Source organism: Spermophilus citellus, assembly GCF_964194105.1.
Source record: "Spermophilus citellus genome assembly, chromosome: 7".
Taxonomy (NCBI): domain Eukaryota; kingdom Metazoa; phylum Chordata; class Mammalia; order Rodentia; family Sciuridae; genus Spermophilus; species Spermophilus citellus.
The window spans coordinates 38,265,427-38,280,520 of NC_138188.1; the positions used below are offsets into that span (position 1 = coordinate 38,265,427).

Sequence of the window (15,094 nt, forward strand, 5' to 3'; positions counted from 1 at the left end):
GCGGAACTCAGCCCTGCAGGGGGGACAGGGCCACAACCTGAGGGCGGATCGTGGACCCCGCTCTGAAGGGTTTGCTGGGGGAAGCTGAGGAGGATGTGGGCCCTGTGGCTTGTGCCGTCACCTCTCATGCCCCGTCCCTGTGTCTCGAATTCCTGTCTGGTCCTTTGCCCAGGCATTACTCAAGCTGTAAAAATAGAGTCTGGCACCAGAGCACCAGCGTGAAGTTGGAGAGGAGAGCTGGAACTGTCACCACACATCAAGGGGCTTGCCAGGGAGGGTTTTGATGGAGCTCTCTCCTGGAGCCCCGGGGACAAGGTTCTAAGTTGGCTTATGGTGCTTTTCTCACTTGGACTCATGCCAGTACTTCCTACACATTCGCCCAGAATGTGTCCTGATGGTGCTGTTGCCCATTCCTGCCCCAGAGTCCACCCCCCACCGTGAGCACATTGAAATGGACACTTAACCCTGAAACCTGCCATGTAGGGCTCACCTGGCCACAGATTGGCCTGCTTGGAGAGGCCATTCATATCCCTGGGGCCCATGAGATGCTGGCCTGCAGTCCCTCAGGTACCTATGTCCTGTACCCAGTGGGTGACTTGGCCAGCACTGTGGTCAGCACCTCCTAAGGCATTCACAGGTCCCAGCAGTGCCAGGGAGCGGTGTTGCCCTCCCCTTCCCCAGGGACCTGAGGGCTGAGCCAGGGTTTAGCAAAGCTGTCAGCTGCCCCTGTGGTGATGAGTGGCCCCCAGGGTGGCTTCCTGCATTCATTCTTCCTCCCAGTCCTGTTTATTAGAGTGAATTTGACCTAGTATGGGGATGGGGAGCTTCTGCTTGTCTAAGCCAAGGGCTCAGTGAACAGCTCTTTGCTTCAAGGTCGGTTAATCTGAATCCATTGACAGAGACTGGCCCGTCCAGTGGTGTTCATGGAGGGTCTTCTTGGTCCAAGTGCTGTGGGAATGTGAATAACGCTGAGGAAGAGGAGCATCATTATCATCCCGAGTGTTTTCCAGGTACATCCGTTAAATCCCCGCCCCCTACTGCCAGCTCCATGAGGTAGGTGATGTCCACCAGAATATAACCCCCATCGGGCCAATTTGGGCTACTAATACCCAGCTTCTTGTAGGTGCTCAGTAAATATTTGTTGATTGAATAAGTAAAACCACCCTGTACAGAAAACGCAGCTGCAGCTCAGAGAGAGGAAAGAACTTGCCCAAGCTGGAAAGTGGTGGAATAAAAGGTTTGGACCTCGGTCCCAGGGAGGTCCCATAAATTGTGACTCAGGGACCCCAGCCATCACTCAGCCCCGGAATATGGGTTGCTTGGAGGATAGCAGTGTAGGAGGGCCCTGCATAGTCTTGCCAGGCCTGTCAGGTGTATAACGACTAGTGTAACCAGTGTGACCCCTGAACGTCAGGGCCCAGGAGGTTGAAGGATGCCATCCCAAGGGTGGGAAGAACACATGGGAGCAGATCCCTCAGTAGCTGGAGGGTGACATTTCCACAGAACCACCTTTGTCCTGTCGGGCATGTGCTCAGAGACGGTCGGTGCTCCCAGCCACCCTCTACCCTGCTCTCTGATGCTTCAGTGCATGGGGACTGTCACCAATAGCACAGGGGGGCTTTGGGCCCTACCTCTGTGCCACTGTATGCGTTGACCCTCCTTGGAACACCTGTGTTTGTCGCCTGTGCGAGTCAGGTGGGCCCCGGACAGCCACCACCCTGTTGGTCTCCCAGTTTCTGCTCTTCCCAACAGCCCTTCCTGGTCTTCCCAGTCCCAAGTGCCCCTAGGCCCTCCCCGCAGGCCCCGGAGCCGGTAGTCTGTGTAGTGCATTTTCTTCTGGTGTCCCCGGAGCCCTGGGTCCTCAGGTGGACGGGGCTTCTGTACCATCCCCTCCCTGCGAACCCCATCTGTTCTGCAGTTATCTGAATGACACATCAGGCTCCACGTTGCTTTGAGTTTTGAAAGGGGGTACTTTTTCCAAATGACTGGTCTCTTTACAGCTTGTCATGTGCCCTCCTTGTAAGATCTTGCTTAACTACCTTGTGAAAAATTATTATTTAAGTCAGGCATGGCGGCTCTCGCCTGTGATCTCAGCTGCAAGAGACTGCTGGGGCAAGAGAATTTCCAACTTCAAGGCCAGCCTGGGCAAGACCCTGTCTCAAAATAAGAAATAAAAGGAATGGAGATGTAGCCATGTGGTAGAGTGCCACTGGGTTCAACCCCCAGTATCACAAACTAATAATGATCATGAAGTTGCCAGCATTGTCTTCCCCAATTTAAAACTTACTACCTGTTTAAGAAAATCCAGAACATGCAGAAACACGTAAGTGAGAAAATAAGTCTTCTAGTCTCCACCACCTTTTTAAAGTGTGGTCCGCCAGCTTCCGTCTTGCAATTTGTTTTGGAGAAAAATCAAGATTACCTGAAATCACAGCCATAACCACTCATGATACTTAGTGCGAATTTTCTCTTTCCAGTGGTTTTTCCTTTTTTCTTTTTCCTCCCCCAATTATTCCTTCTTAAAGTAGCAGTTATTTAAATTCATTTTTTTCAAAATAACACCAGCTCCAAAATTCTACAGAATACACAAATATGAAGTCCTACTCCCTCCTCTGCCTCAAATTGCTCAGCCAATTTGGGACATATGTCCTTTATAAAATAATTGAGATCAAACTGTGCAAAGTGTTATAGCTTGACTTTTTGACGTTATAATACAATGTTGTTTGTCGTGTACAACTTATTATACAAGCAGAGCATTAAAAATAGTAAGTCCTTTACTCTTCACAGAGATGGCCACTATTAATCTGGCCATCTTTTAATTCTGCTAGATCTTTTTCTGTAAGTTTACCTGTTTTCTTACACATGTTAAGATAGACAATGTAGGGATTGGGCGTGGTGGTGCACACCTGAAATCCCAGCAGCTCGGGAGGTGGAGGCAGGAGGATTGCAAGTTCAAAGCCAGCCTCAACAAAAGCTAGGCCCTAAGTAACTCAGTGAGACCATCTCTAAATAAACTACAAAAAAGGTCTAGGGATGTGGCTCAGTGGTTAAGCACTCTGGGGTTCAGTTCCCAGTACCAAAAAAAAAAAAAAAAAAAGACAATGTAGGTTTTACCTAGGTGAGCTGGCTCTGTATCTGTTATTACATTGCTCTTTTACTCTCTGTTGTTTTTATTGGGGCTGTATTTCATGGAAGGTCATAAGCCCACCTCTTTCTTTTTAAGGCCGAATCATGTTCTATTGCATCAACACACTGCACTTTTCCGACAGTTCTCCAAAGGGTGAGCATTTCAGTTGTTTGCAGGTTTTACAGTGACTCCTAATGCTTTGTGCACACAAGGGAGCATTTTTTTGTAGGGCAGATCCCAGAATATGAGCTCCTGGGGCACCAGGTGTGTTTGTTTATTGTTTTAATGGAGTTGACTTTCCTGGATGCAGAGGCCATTCCAGTTAACCATCTGTCGTGGAGAGTGAGTGAGAGAAATCTTCCCCTAGTGACTAACTTTCACTAGAGATGAGTGAGCTTTTTAATATTTTGCCAATCCAAAGGGTGATAAATGAGAAATGCCATCTCTTGCAGGGGGCGAGGTGACACATACCTATAATCCCAGTGGCTCAAGAGACTGAGGCTGGAGGATCCTGAGTTCAAAGCCAGCCTCAACAACTTAGTGAGGCCCTAGGTAATTTAGCAAGACCCTGTGTCAAAATAAAATATAAGGGGCTGTGGTTGTAGCTCAGTGGTAGAGCGTTTGCCTGTCACGTTGAGACACTGGGTTCGATCGTCAACACCACATAAAAGTAAGATAAAGATATTTTGTCCACCTACAACAAATAATATATATTTAAAAAAATAAAGTAAAAAATAAATAAAATATAACAAGGGCTGGGGATGCGTCTCAGGGGTTAAGAACCCCTGGTTCAATCTATAGTACCGGGGAAAAAAAAGAGAGAGAAATGCCATCTCGGTTTTAAATTTGCAATCCCCTGCCCCTAGTTTTCTGGCACACACATACATAAATGCATTGAAGAAAAACTCAGCCATGTGCCTGGTTCTCTCTCCTTTGTCCTCTGGCGACAGGTCAGATGCGTTTCCCCTAGCCATTGCATCCTTTTCAAAAGCTTAGTCATTCAGCGTCACCATCCTGCTGAGCTCCAGCAGATCACCTGAGGTGTTCCTAACCTTAGCTGATGTTCCTTGTCTCCAGAGGTCCTGGGGATGATAAGTAATGGGAAAGAAAGGAAAGCGAAGGAACACCCTGTGCAGAGAAATGGTACAGAGAACAGGAACCCAGTTAACATCTGAAGTAGAAATTTGCTTGGGGTTCATCCCTCACCCGACTGGAGAAAGGGGGGTTCCCCCAGACATCTCCAAGAGCTCTTGCTGTACATGGACCCCCTCTGTGGACTGTTGGGAAGCATGGCCTGCTCCCTATGTGCCCCTGTGGATCATGCCTGGCTCTCCTTGCTCTTCTTTGGATGGAGGGATTCCAATTGTTTCAGAGCATTCATTTAATATTGGTGGGAGCATCCGGGAGGCTGTGTGGGATTGTGGAAGTCGTGTTGAGCTGGCTCTGTGTCCCAGAGCCCACTCCAAACTTCTCACTTTTCCGCAGAATGACTGTGTAAAGCTGGAAAAGACACTCAGCTTCTTGGGTCCCCTGGGGCTTGCGTAGTGCAGAGGACCAGGGGGAGAGTGGGTTTGGAGAGCACGGTGGAGCATGGGCTCGTGGGTACAGGTCAGGTCCAGCTCAGTATTAAAGAGAGTCCCTAAGAATTAGCGCCTTCTAATAGTGAGATGGGCAGCTGCCAGTTTTCAAAAATGCTCCCATAGGCAGTCGGCCGCTCTGGGCCGAGCTTTGCGCAGCAGCGGGGACTTGCTCCCGAACAGACAGGCGCCAGCCCTGCTGTCACATGCCTCCAGATCCATTGCAGGAAGCAGCCAGAGGGTTAGGTATTCCAGGGTGGTCACTCCATTATGTAATGACAGTCCCTAGAAGTGTCATGAAGGAGATACAGGGTGACTAGAGAAGGTGAGATAGGATTCGGCTCTCATCAGGGAAGAGACAGGGCAGCTTCCCTGAGGAAGTAACCTCTGTGCAGGGATTGAAGGATGATCCAGGAGCAGTAAGGTAGTATTGGAAGGACAGAGGAGAGGCGCATGCTGGCCAAGGAAGGCAGGATGGCAGAAGTGTTCAACTCTTCCCTCCATAAGTCGTGATTGAGCCCTTGCTCTGGGTGCTGGAGACGCAGGTGTAGAGGACAAGACTGATAAAGTCCCTGAAGAGAGTGGCAGAGAGCCTCGACATAGCAGATCACCCCGGTGTCATTTCACTACCATCCTCGTCGTCTGGAGGTGGACTGGACTCAGCCAGATACTCAAGCCATAGCTGCTTTGGGATTCTCACTCACATGCCAATGGCTGGGCTGCAGAGACACACAGCTGGGAGATGGGACAGCTGGGGCCACGTGGGCATCCCTGTCTCTGGGTGGCCTCCCATGTGGCTCTCCAATGTGATGGCTTCAGAACATCAAGTGGCCTGTGAGGTGGCTGCAGCATGTCCCTTAAGGGAGGGGCTCTCACCTCCATCCCTCTTCTAGGCAGTTCCAGAGGGTCACAAATTCTCCATCCTGGGTTCTTTCTCGTGGGGCTTGACACCCCTGTGGGCTGACTCCCCAAGCACCGGCCCAGCAGACTGTCTGCCCTGACTGGGTGGACACGCGTGGACACAGGCTCCAAGTCCCCATGGAGCAAAGCTCTCCTGTGAAGCCAAGAGCTGTCGAGAGTGGGAGTGAGGTTGGACCAGCAGGGGCCCTTGGAGGCCGTGGGCAGTGAGTGGTTGGTTGTCATCGCTGGAGCATTGCGGGCAGCTGCTAGAGGGCCAGGGAAGAGTGGGGAAGACATTTCTTTGGGGAAAAAGAAGAGTTTGTGTTATGTTTTGAAATCCATCTGTTAGAATGATTTGTCTTACAAAAGAATATTCCCGGCTCTAAGTGAGGAAGCTGAGCTCTTCACCGGATTGAGTCACTTGTGCCAGGATCAGCGCTGTGGCAGTCTGTGGTCAAGTATCACAGAGATCACAGAGTTAGTGAGCAGAGACACCCCCTGTGACCTGCACAGTTCAGTCAGTCACCCAACGCAGTCCAAGCCGACCTCCCGCTGTGGCTTCCTGCACTGCACATAGTAGTGCCCCCCCCCCACTGACTCAGCAAGAGAGCTCTTTGTGGGGTTCACTGTGAACACTTAGAAACTCAATTTATGAGAACAAGTACTTGCCCGTTTATCTCGGGTTTGTGGAAGCCGGTGACTTAACAAGGATCAACAGCTGCCCATTGCTTTGAATTCTGGACATCACTTGTGTCGACAGCTTCTTTCTCATTAAGTGTCATTGACCTTGAAGCTTGTGTTTCATTGCCACTTTGACCTAAGCTGGAACTCAGAACAGTGTCACTGCTTCACTGGCCGGGACCAGGTAACAGTTCAGATTCCAAACTAAGTGGCTGTGACTCCAGGGCCCAGCGCTTAGCTCTGTTCAGGCTCTCCTTCTCGCTTGGTTAAGTGCAGAGGAGCCACAGATAGTCTGGAGAGGGTCAGGGCCTCCTCAGGTGTCAGCATGGGGAGAGCCCCTAGAGGTCCCTGCCTCAGCCCCTCCCCTGTCTCCCCAGCAGCTGGCTGCCTGTTGATCACCTCCGGGGGCATGGGAGGGCTCGTCCTGTGCTGACCACACTGCCCGTGAGGCAGCAGCATTCCAGAACATTTTAATGGCACAGAGTTCCTGCTCATGGGCACTGGCAATGATGAGGACCCAGGGAGATGCTGGTGCTGGCTCCCTGTCATGACTGGGCCATGTGCAGTGAGCACAGGGGTTTGCCAGAGCTCTACAAGTGAGCTCCTCACCTGGAAAAGACTGCATCAGACAAAATACCTTACAGTGGTGGAGCTCTCCTGTCCACGGCTCTGCCACCCCTGTGTCCACCCAGAGCAAAACCCCCATCTCTGAGGTACTGTCAACATAGACCCTCAGGCGTCAGAAAACGTAAGTGGCCTTGCCAACCCATGCACTCGCGTGTCCCTGATTGGCACTGTACATCTGTGATTCTGAGGAATTGTTAATTTTTTTTTTTTTGGCTTTGAAAAAATGTGACTTTTATCACCCAAACCTTTATTACATCCCACTTTGCGTTTCCAATTTTACAGCCTGCCTATTTAATCCCTTTGTGCTTTCCTTGACATTTGAAGAAACTTTTAATTGACACAGTTTTGCTGGCAAAATAAAATCTTAAAAAAAAAAACAGTTATATTTTTAAAGTGGCTTTTTGGGGAGTAACTCATGCCAACTGTGTGTCCCCCTCTTCGCTGAGGCACTCGGAGTTGCTCTTGACATTCTAAATTAAGAACGCTTCCACAACTTAAGAAAGGCGGTGAGGCGGGACCCACGCAGACTTCTTCCAAAATGTCAAAAAAAAAAAATAACCCAAGGGAATGCGGGCGTGAAAACGCTGGCGTGTGGAAGCCGTGTTCGGTCTCTTCTGGCCCCGAGAAACCACCAGTTTCTTCTGGAAAAAATAAAAAGAAGCCACAAGGGACAGCGTGGTTGGAATGTGCAGTTCACAAATAAAAGGGGGGAGAAAAAAACCTTTAATATTCCATGAACTTAAAATTGCTAAATCTGCAGATTATTGGCCTCGAATCCTTTCTGGCAAGGAATCGTAGCTAAATAATTCAGGGTGCATATTTAAAACATGTAGGACGTGGGATGAACGGTCTGGTTGAGAGAATGCATGCAGGTTGCCCGGGGCCGCTCTGGACTGAGCTGATGACCACACCTGAGCCGGCGGCTCTGCTGCTTTTCAGACATATAATCATGACTGTGTACGTGTTGGTTGCTAGATTGCTAGTGCCAGGGCCTTCATCAGATCAGTGAGCTTCAGAATGATTTTTTTTTTTTGAGTAATTGTGCGGATTGTCACGGAAATCCCTTTCTTCCCTTGATCCTAACAGAGCCCGATTCCGTTCAGACCTCCATCAGGAGGTGAATCTTGGTTTCACCCATTGCTGTGGTCCTTTCCCAGTGCTAGGTTTGGGCCTGGGCATGTGATCCTCTTTTGCCAGGGAAATCTGGTGGAGGGGCTTCTAGGAGAGAGGAGATGCACGGGACTGCCCCTTCTGCCTCCAGGTACGGCTGCGTTGCCTGGGAGCATGGCCACCATCTTGTGACCCTAAGAAAAGCCAGCCTGGGGGCTGGACAAGCACAGAGGGTTGCCAAGAGCACAGAGAGAGAAGGGTCTGGGCTTCCTGATGATGCCCTAGAGTAGCTCAGGTACCGAGCCTGGGGCTGCTCTGCGCCTGGAGAATGTCGATGAGCCTCTCTGGGTTAGCTGGGGTGCTCTGTGGCCTGAGCCAAGAGTCTTCATGGGTGTGTGAATTATTTAAATCAAAACAAAAAGTGAAGTTCACAGAGAACAAAGGTGTCCATGATCACGTCACCTTTTTATCAGATCTAAAAGGGATATTCAGCCTGGGCAGTGACGAGTCCTCTGCCTCGTGCAGCTCATCACATGTGTCACTTTTTTCATCACAGGTATGGACAGAGCTGTGAAGGGGACCCGTGTGCCGTGGTGCTGATGGCGAGCTCTAGGTATGATGTGGGTTGGGCTGCTTCTGAGAAATGAGACAGCGACCGCTTTGACAACTTGTGAAATGGCTTTTTTTCTCGTAGAACAGTTGCAGTTGGTGGGCATTCGAGAAGGGTGGCGTTGGGCCTGCAGGATTCTTCTCTGTGGTACCCTAGGGTGCCATCTCCGTCCCTGTTGTTTAGAGCTGGCTCAACCCCATTTCAGTGTTGCAGAGTGTGCAAAGTGGGGAGAAGAAAGGTCAGGGTGGGCAGGGGCAGACAGCCGCCTCTCCATCTGGCATCGCCAAGGAGCTTCCGATCACAATTCATTGGCCAGAACTTGATCATTTGCCCACAATTAGTTGCCAAAGAATCTAGGAAACATCATCTCTAGCTGGGTGACCAGGCCACTCGTTAAAGCCCAAAGGATTCTGCCCATGAGAGGAAGGAGACTAGACAATGGGGACAGTGGCATCTGCCACATAGTGTGTCTGAGGAAAGGACACGGTGGGTGGTGTGAGCCTTGCGGCCCAGGTTCCCTTGAGCCAGCGCCCACCTGTCCTGGTCCCTCTTCAGGTCAAGGACTTGAGCCGGGTGATGTTTAAAATTCTTCCAGCTCTGACCCTCTCTGGCATTTCCAGGGGGCGTTCTGTTGCTGGAGCTGGGGGAGAGGGGGCACTTGACCCCTAGAGAAGTCACTGCTGACACTTCACGAAGGGCCCGTTATCAGCTGGGTTCCCTGCCATGTGCCTTACACGTGTTGACCCCGCTTGCCCTCACACAGCCTCTGAATGGCCCCGTGATGGTGCCCATGTCATAGAGGGCCCACCGTGGCCCATGAGGGGGCAGAGCAGGGCTCCACCATGCCCCCTGATCTTTGGGCTCGCCCTCAAAGCTGAGTGGGAAGGACTGGGAAGCGAGGAGGGATTTGTGGAGTGTGGCTGGGTCCCAGCAGGTCCTGAAAGCAGGGCCCAGACCACCGGGGCCCAGTGCTCCTGTGACCAGGGGCCGCTTGGGGATCAGTCTGCAGCATTGAGCAGAAGCGCCCTCCCACACTGGTTCCTTCCTACCCTAGAGGTGGCCATCGCCACTTTGTTTTACATGGGATGGTGACTTGGGTTGTATCACCTCTCAGAGTGCCCAGGTGGGGGAGGCACCCGGAAGGTCGGTTGTGGTGCCAAGTGCAGTGTTGAGGGGGGGGTGTGCTTGAGGCTCCTGGGCCTCCTTTAAGATGCTGTTGTTGCTGTAAGCGGCAGGAGGCTCAGGGCTGCTCCTCTCCAGGCTTCCTGGAGGAGGCCAGGTGCTGGGAAGAGACAGAAGAACCCTGGCCCTAAGACATCTGACATCTGTCAGTCCCTCCATCTGACATTGCTCGGTGGCATGATTGCTGAGACCCCTCCTCTTGCTCCAGCCTACAGATGAGTCAGCTTTGTGCCTAGAGGGGACTCCTGGGAGGCAAAGCGAATCTGTGAGAATGTTGTCTGGTCCCACGGATGGCAGGACTCCTTGGGGTTGGTGGGTCAAATGGCCTGAGTAGAGGGAGTGAGGCCCTTTGCACGGGTGGGTGCTGGGCCAGGGCTCGTGCAGGAGCTCACCCACATAAGACAGAGGTTCCCAGGCCAGCCGTGTGGGGCCTCTGGGCAGCTGGCTGTCCCCAGGCCCAGCACTGCCCTGCATGTGTTGCTGGACAGTTGTGGCCTCGCCTCTTCAGGAAACCTCCCGCTGCATCCTGACCTAGGTGCAGGCTCTGCTGCCCCCTCCTGCTTCCCCCTCAGCCTCTGCTCTCAAGTGCCTAATGATCATCTTGCCTATTTCTTCACTGACCAGACTGTGAACTTCCCCTTTTTTTTTCTTTTAGTTGCTTAATCTTTTAAAACTGTAAAAAAAAAAAAAAAAAAAAAAAAAAAAGTAATAAAATAAATAGTCCAGACCCATGGAAGCAGAGAGGAGCACATGGTGAACGCCGGATCCCTCACGCAGCTTCAGCAGCTGCCCACGTCCTGCGTCCTCAATCTTTTTGTCTCCCTGCAACACCCCCTGCCCTTGGAATACTTTAAAGCACATCCTAGATCTTGTATCACTCTTCCACAAATATTTTAGTGGATTTCAGCTATGACCTGAAAGATGGCCAAAAAAAAAATGTCCCCTATTGTGTGTCCTGGGTTCTGACCACTTGCGATGGTTTCTGACACCATGTGTTCTTGAATCAAGTGAATGAATGAGTGAATGAATGAATGAATGAATTGACTTTTACTTTTAGAACCAAGCCTGCACATTGGCTGGAGACCCTGGAATGTGAATGCTGTAAGTTCATGTCCTTGTTGTAGGGGACAGACAAGGCAGGGCACCAAAGAAGCAGGAAACAGTTTTATTTGGCTGCAGCCAGGTTCAGAGGGCACAGCTTTCCCTGTAATCAATTAATCCCCTGAACCCCCAAGTTCAGGTCGTTTCAGAACTGTATACCCAGCATGTAAGGGGAGGGGCTCAGAAGTTCATAGTCTGCAGAAGTTCACACAAAAGCAGTTTTTTTTTCTTTCACTGTTCTGGGCAAGTTAACTCTTCAAGGACAGCACCTGAAAAGGGGAGAGCTTCTTCTCCCCTTTCTTTCCTCCCCCTGCCAGCTGTTACCATGGAACCCAATGGGTAACTTCTTTTGTCTTAGAAATGGAGGCGTCTCTGTGAAGCCCAGCTCAAGGCCAGAGGCCTTGTTAAAGGATTTGTCTTTTTTTTTTTTTTTAATCACACTTTGCATTTGCAAACACACTTTTACAAACTACTCTACTGGATAAATTTTGTGAAAAACTAGTAAGGAGGTGTTCAGCACGTGGAGTGATGATTTCTTCCAGGCCAGTGGCCAAGTAAAATAGAGCAACAAGAAAATTGAACTCTTTTGCTGACAGTCCTAAAATCAGCCATGGTGAAGATTTCTGGAGAAGCCCAGTTAAGATTTTCTGTGGAGAAGGGGGTGCCACTACATCCCCTCCGTCCCAGGTGCCCATCCCACTGCCTGGGATTTCCAGGAAGCTCTGAAATCCATCCATCTTCATTCAACCTCAAGGTTGGTTTATTCTTAGCCAAGCATCTTTGATTTTGCAATTAAACACCACTCTGAGATGACCCTGAAGAGAGAGGACTAATAAGATGATGCTTTTACCTTCGCTTGGTTCATATTTAGATCACAATTGCATTATAATAACATTATTGTAATGTTATATTTATTTAGGCCCAAATGATTATCCCCCCCCAAATCAAAGCATAGAAGACATCCAGTGCATTTTCTTTATTAAAAACCATCTTTCTATTCCCAGAAATGGTATTTTTACTGTACAAATGAAAGATAATTGAGTGCATATTTTCTTTCAAGCAGTTGTGGTCATGTTTAAAATCCTCAGTTCTGTCCCTTTGAAGGGGACCCTGAGATCAGGGTCTGTTGCCTGATGTGGCATTTCCAGTTCTTAAAAGGTTAAAAAAAACTGGGGGTGGGGGGAAGGCCAGAACTTGGCCTGTGGAAACCTCGGGTGGTGGAGTAGTAGCTTATAAAAGTGCCTTTGACACATTTCTTTTTCTTTTTAACTCAGAAGTGGTATTTACCGTAACGTAATGGGAACTGCTTATTAACTCTTACTGTTTCCAGAATTATATTCTAAAATCTTTTCTTTTGCTACTCAGATTTGTAGGGAGGTGGGATTGAGTTAGCTGAGTTTTCTGTTTGTTTGTTTGCTGTCTAATTAGGAATTCTAATTAGGAATTCAAAGTAATTATTCCATTTCTGAGTTTCAGATATTTTTACCATGGGTATTTAGTACGGGGGACTAAAGCTGCGTCCAAAGGCACTGACCATGAGCCACTGTTACATGTTCAGCTGGACACAAAACGGTCATTCCCACAGAGGTCTTTATGGGAACTGGGACATAGAGCCTGTTGAACCAAGAGCATCCTTTCCATGGAAGGTGATGGGGCTCCGAGCTGGTTGGGGATGAGGAGACGAGGGAGTTGTAATAGCTCAGTACCTCCTACTGCAGGTGCAGCCCTGAATTGTCCCCCAACTTCTTTTTTCTGGGCTGTGAGTGGGCAGACATCAGGCCTGGCTGGACCTAGAGTCCTGGCTGTGACTGGTATGGCCTGCCTGCATGTGATGGGGACCTGGAGAAGCTGCAGTCTACCCCCGGGGTGGGCACAGAGCTCCCCAGCAGAGACTGCAGGAAGATGGCAGGCAGGGGAACCAAGGATTGCGTGGCTGTTGTGAGTGTCCTCCTGGCGTGGGAAAGGGGAAGGAGCTCTGGGAACTATGTGCACTTCTCTGTGGGTGTTTCCCGTGGAGAAATAGCCCCAGCCGCAGGGCCTGCACTCTGGTACCCACAGTAGACAAGAACACAGGCACATAGGCATGTGCACACCCTCCCCCTTGGGGTCCCAGCTCCCACCATCAACACAGCCTCCTTCAACGCCATGGGAAGTTTGCGTTCTATCATAGTTATTTTGTCTTTGGGGGGGGGGGGAAGTAAATAAGGAAAATCATGACCTTCATCGCCAAGCTGGGACCGCAGATCTGGAGAGAGACAGTGGGCTGGTGATTCTTGATTTTGGGGGGTGGGGCCCAACACGCTGAGACAGATGTTCCGGGCTGGAAAACCCAGGGCAAGGTGAGACAGGACAGCTGAGTCACCCCAGGAGAGACCTGCATGGAGCAGGGCCACCAGTGTGGCTGCAGGTTTGTCTGCCTCCCTTGAGGGATGGGGCTGGTGACAGGGAAGTGGCCAGGGTTTGGGAGAGGAACCCCAGCATGGAGCAGAACCCACAGTTGAGGAGAACAGGTGAATTTTTGTGTTTAGAGAGGCCTGCGGTCTGTGTGGCTGATGCAGAGCTGAGGCCCACACAGTCCTCCCCGTGCCTGTCTCCATGTCTGCTCCTCCCACCTTTCATATTCTTGTCTCCAATCTTATTTAAAAGTCAGAATCCCACGACTCAGAGAAGCAAAGTCAGCCGTGTGTCAGGAAAGCGCATGGAAAATAGGCTATGAGCCAGGATTGAACAAAGATCTGCGGGTCTCTGGAGTCTCGTGGTTTCCACTACATTAGGGCTCTGGGGAGTCACATTCATGAAGAAGCATCCCCAGTGGGGTAATACCCATGCACTCTGGCTCCTGTGCTGGACACGCATATGTGCACACGCGCGTGCGCACACGACATCCTCCCCTCAACACTCTCTGGGTTTCTGCTCGCTCCTCTTCTGACTCTCCTCTGACATTTTCCAAAGACTAGAAGCAGTAGTTACATGATCCCAGCCATCTGGTCATCCCAACATACCCTAAGTATTTTACATCTAGACTAAATACAGCCTCTTTCCCAAAAAGCACTCTGCAGATTAAAGAATGTCATTAAGATGGAGATTTGCACGTGGTGGCCACAGATGAGGTTACGGAGATCGAGATCCTCACCGTGAATTCCCTAGTGAAGACGTGAGGCATTTCCTCCCTATCACATCAGTTAGCTTTTACTTTGTATCAAATCCCCAAAACCTATTGGCTTATAACAGCAACCATCACGTTTGCTTTGTGAAGTCCTCCTAGTCTGGGCAGACTCTCTGGATAATAGTCTACTATGGCTTGGGCGGAGCTGGATGGTCCGGGATGGCCTCACTCGTGTGTGTTATGATTGACAGGCTGGTTGTTTGAAGAAAGCCTCAGCTTGGAGTGCTTGCCCACACTCCACATGGTCCCCCACCCTCCAGTAGAGGAGCTTAGGCATCCTCATATGGTGGTCTCCGTATTCCAGAAGTAGCAAAGGAAGACAAGCCCTCAGGCATATGTAAACTCAAGCTTCTGGTATTGTTCCATAGGCCAAACTGAGAGTAGGTGTAGGAGGAAACTATGGAAGGCCACAGATGTAGCAAAGCATAAACAACCAGAGGCCATTACTATAACAAATCCACCATGCTGATTTAACTCAGCAAAAAATAAAAAGAAAAAAAAAAAACATTCTGCCTGATGCCTACCTGGAGACAAGGCTGAACCACATTGTGGTTAAACCCACATGAAAAGGGATAGTGAGTCGAACCATAGCTGACTAGCTCCTGCCAGTCACTGAGGTGGTAATTCCCGAGGAACTAGAGACAGGAAGTCACGGAAAGGCCAGATGTGGCCCAGAAGCAGAAGAGAGGTGCTCAATCTCCTGTGGGCAAACAGAGCAACCCAGCAGGTGTGGCCTCTGAGGTGACAATGCAAGAGACCCCACCTAGACTCAGAAATCTGGGTGGGTGATTTCCCACAGTGACTCCCAGGTAAGACTTGAGCCATCGCTGCAGAAGGAGGGATGTGGACAGGAACGTGCAAATATTGAGTGTTCACCCACCCAGAGGGACCACAAGAGCTGAGAAACTTCCACTCTAAACTTTTATTTCCCAGGAGGAAGGAAGCAAGAGCAATGACCTGAGGACTCAAGACAAAGTGGTCACACCCACTGTCTCTGGAATATCTTTTGCTAT

At 50.1% G+C, this 15,094-nt stretch overlaps 1 protein-coding gene across 6 annotated transcripts in view; it reads left to right on the top strand.

Moving 5' to 3' along the window:
- The window catches only part of PXYLP1 (2-phosphoxylose phosphatase 1), a 58,679-nt gene that overhangs the window by 9,371 nt on the left and 34,214 nt on the right, over positions 1 to 15,094 (top strand). For 2 of the 6 annotated variants that reach the window (XM_081301556.1, XM_081301558.1), the window contains exon 2: positions 8,579 to 8,635. The exons of 2 other annotated variants lie outside the window; for them this stretch is intronic. The gene's annotated coding sequence lies outside the window, so the exon portion shown is untranslated. Of the gene's footprint in view, positions 1 to 899; positions 1,011 to 8,578; positions 8,636 to 15,094 lie in introns of all 6 variants that reach the window. 2 more of the 6 variants (XM_081301557.1, XM_081301561.1) reach the window with 2 other exon arrangements.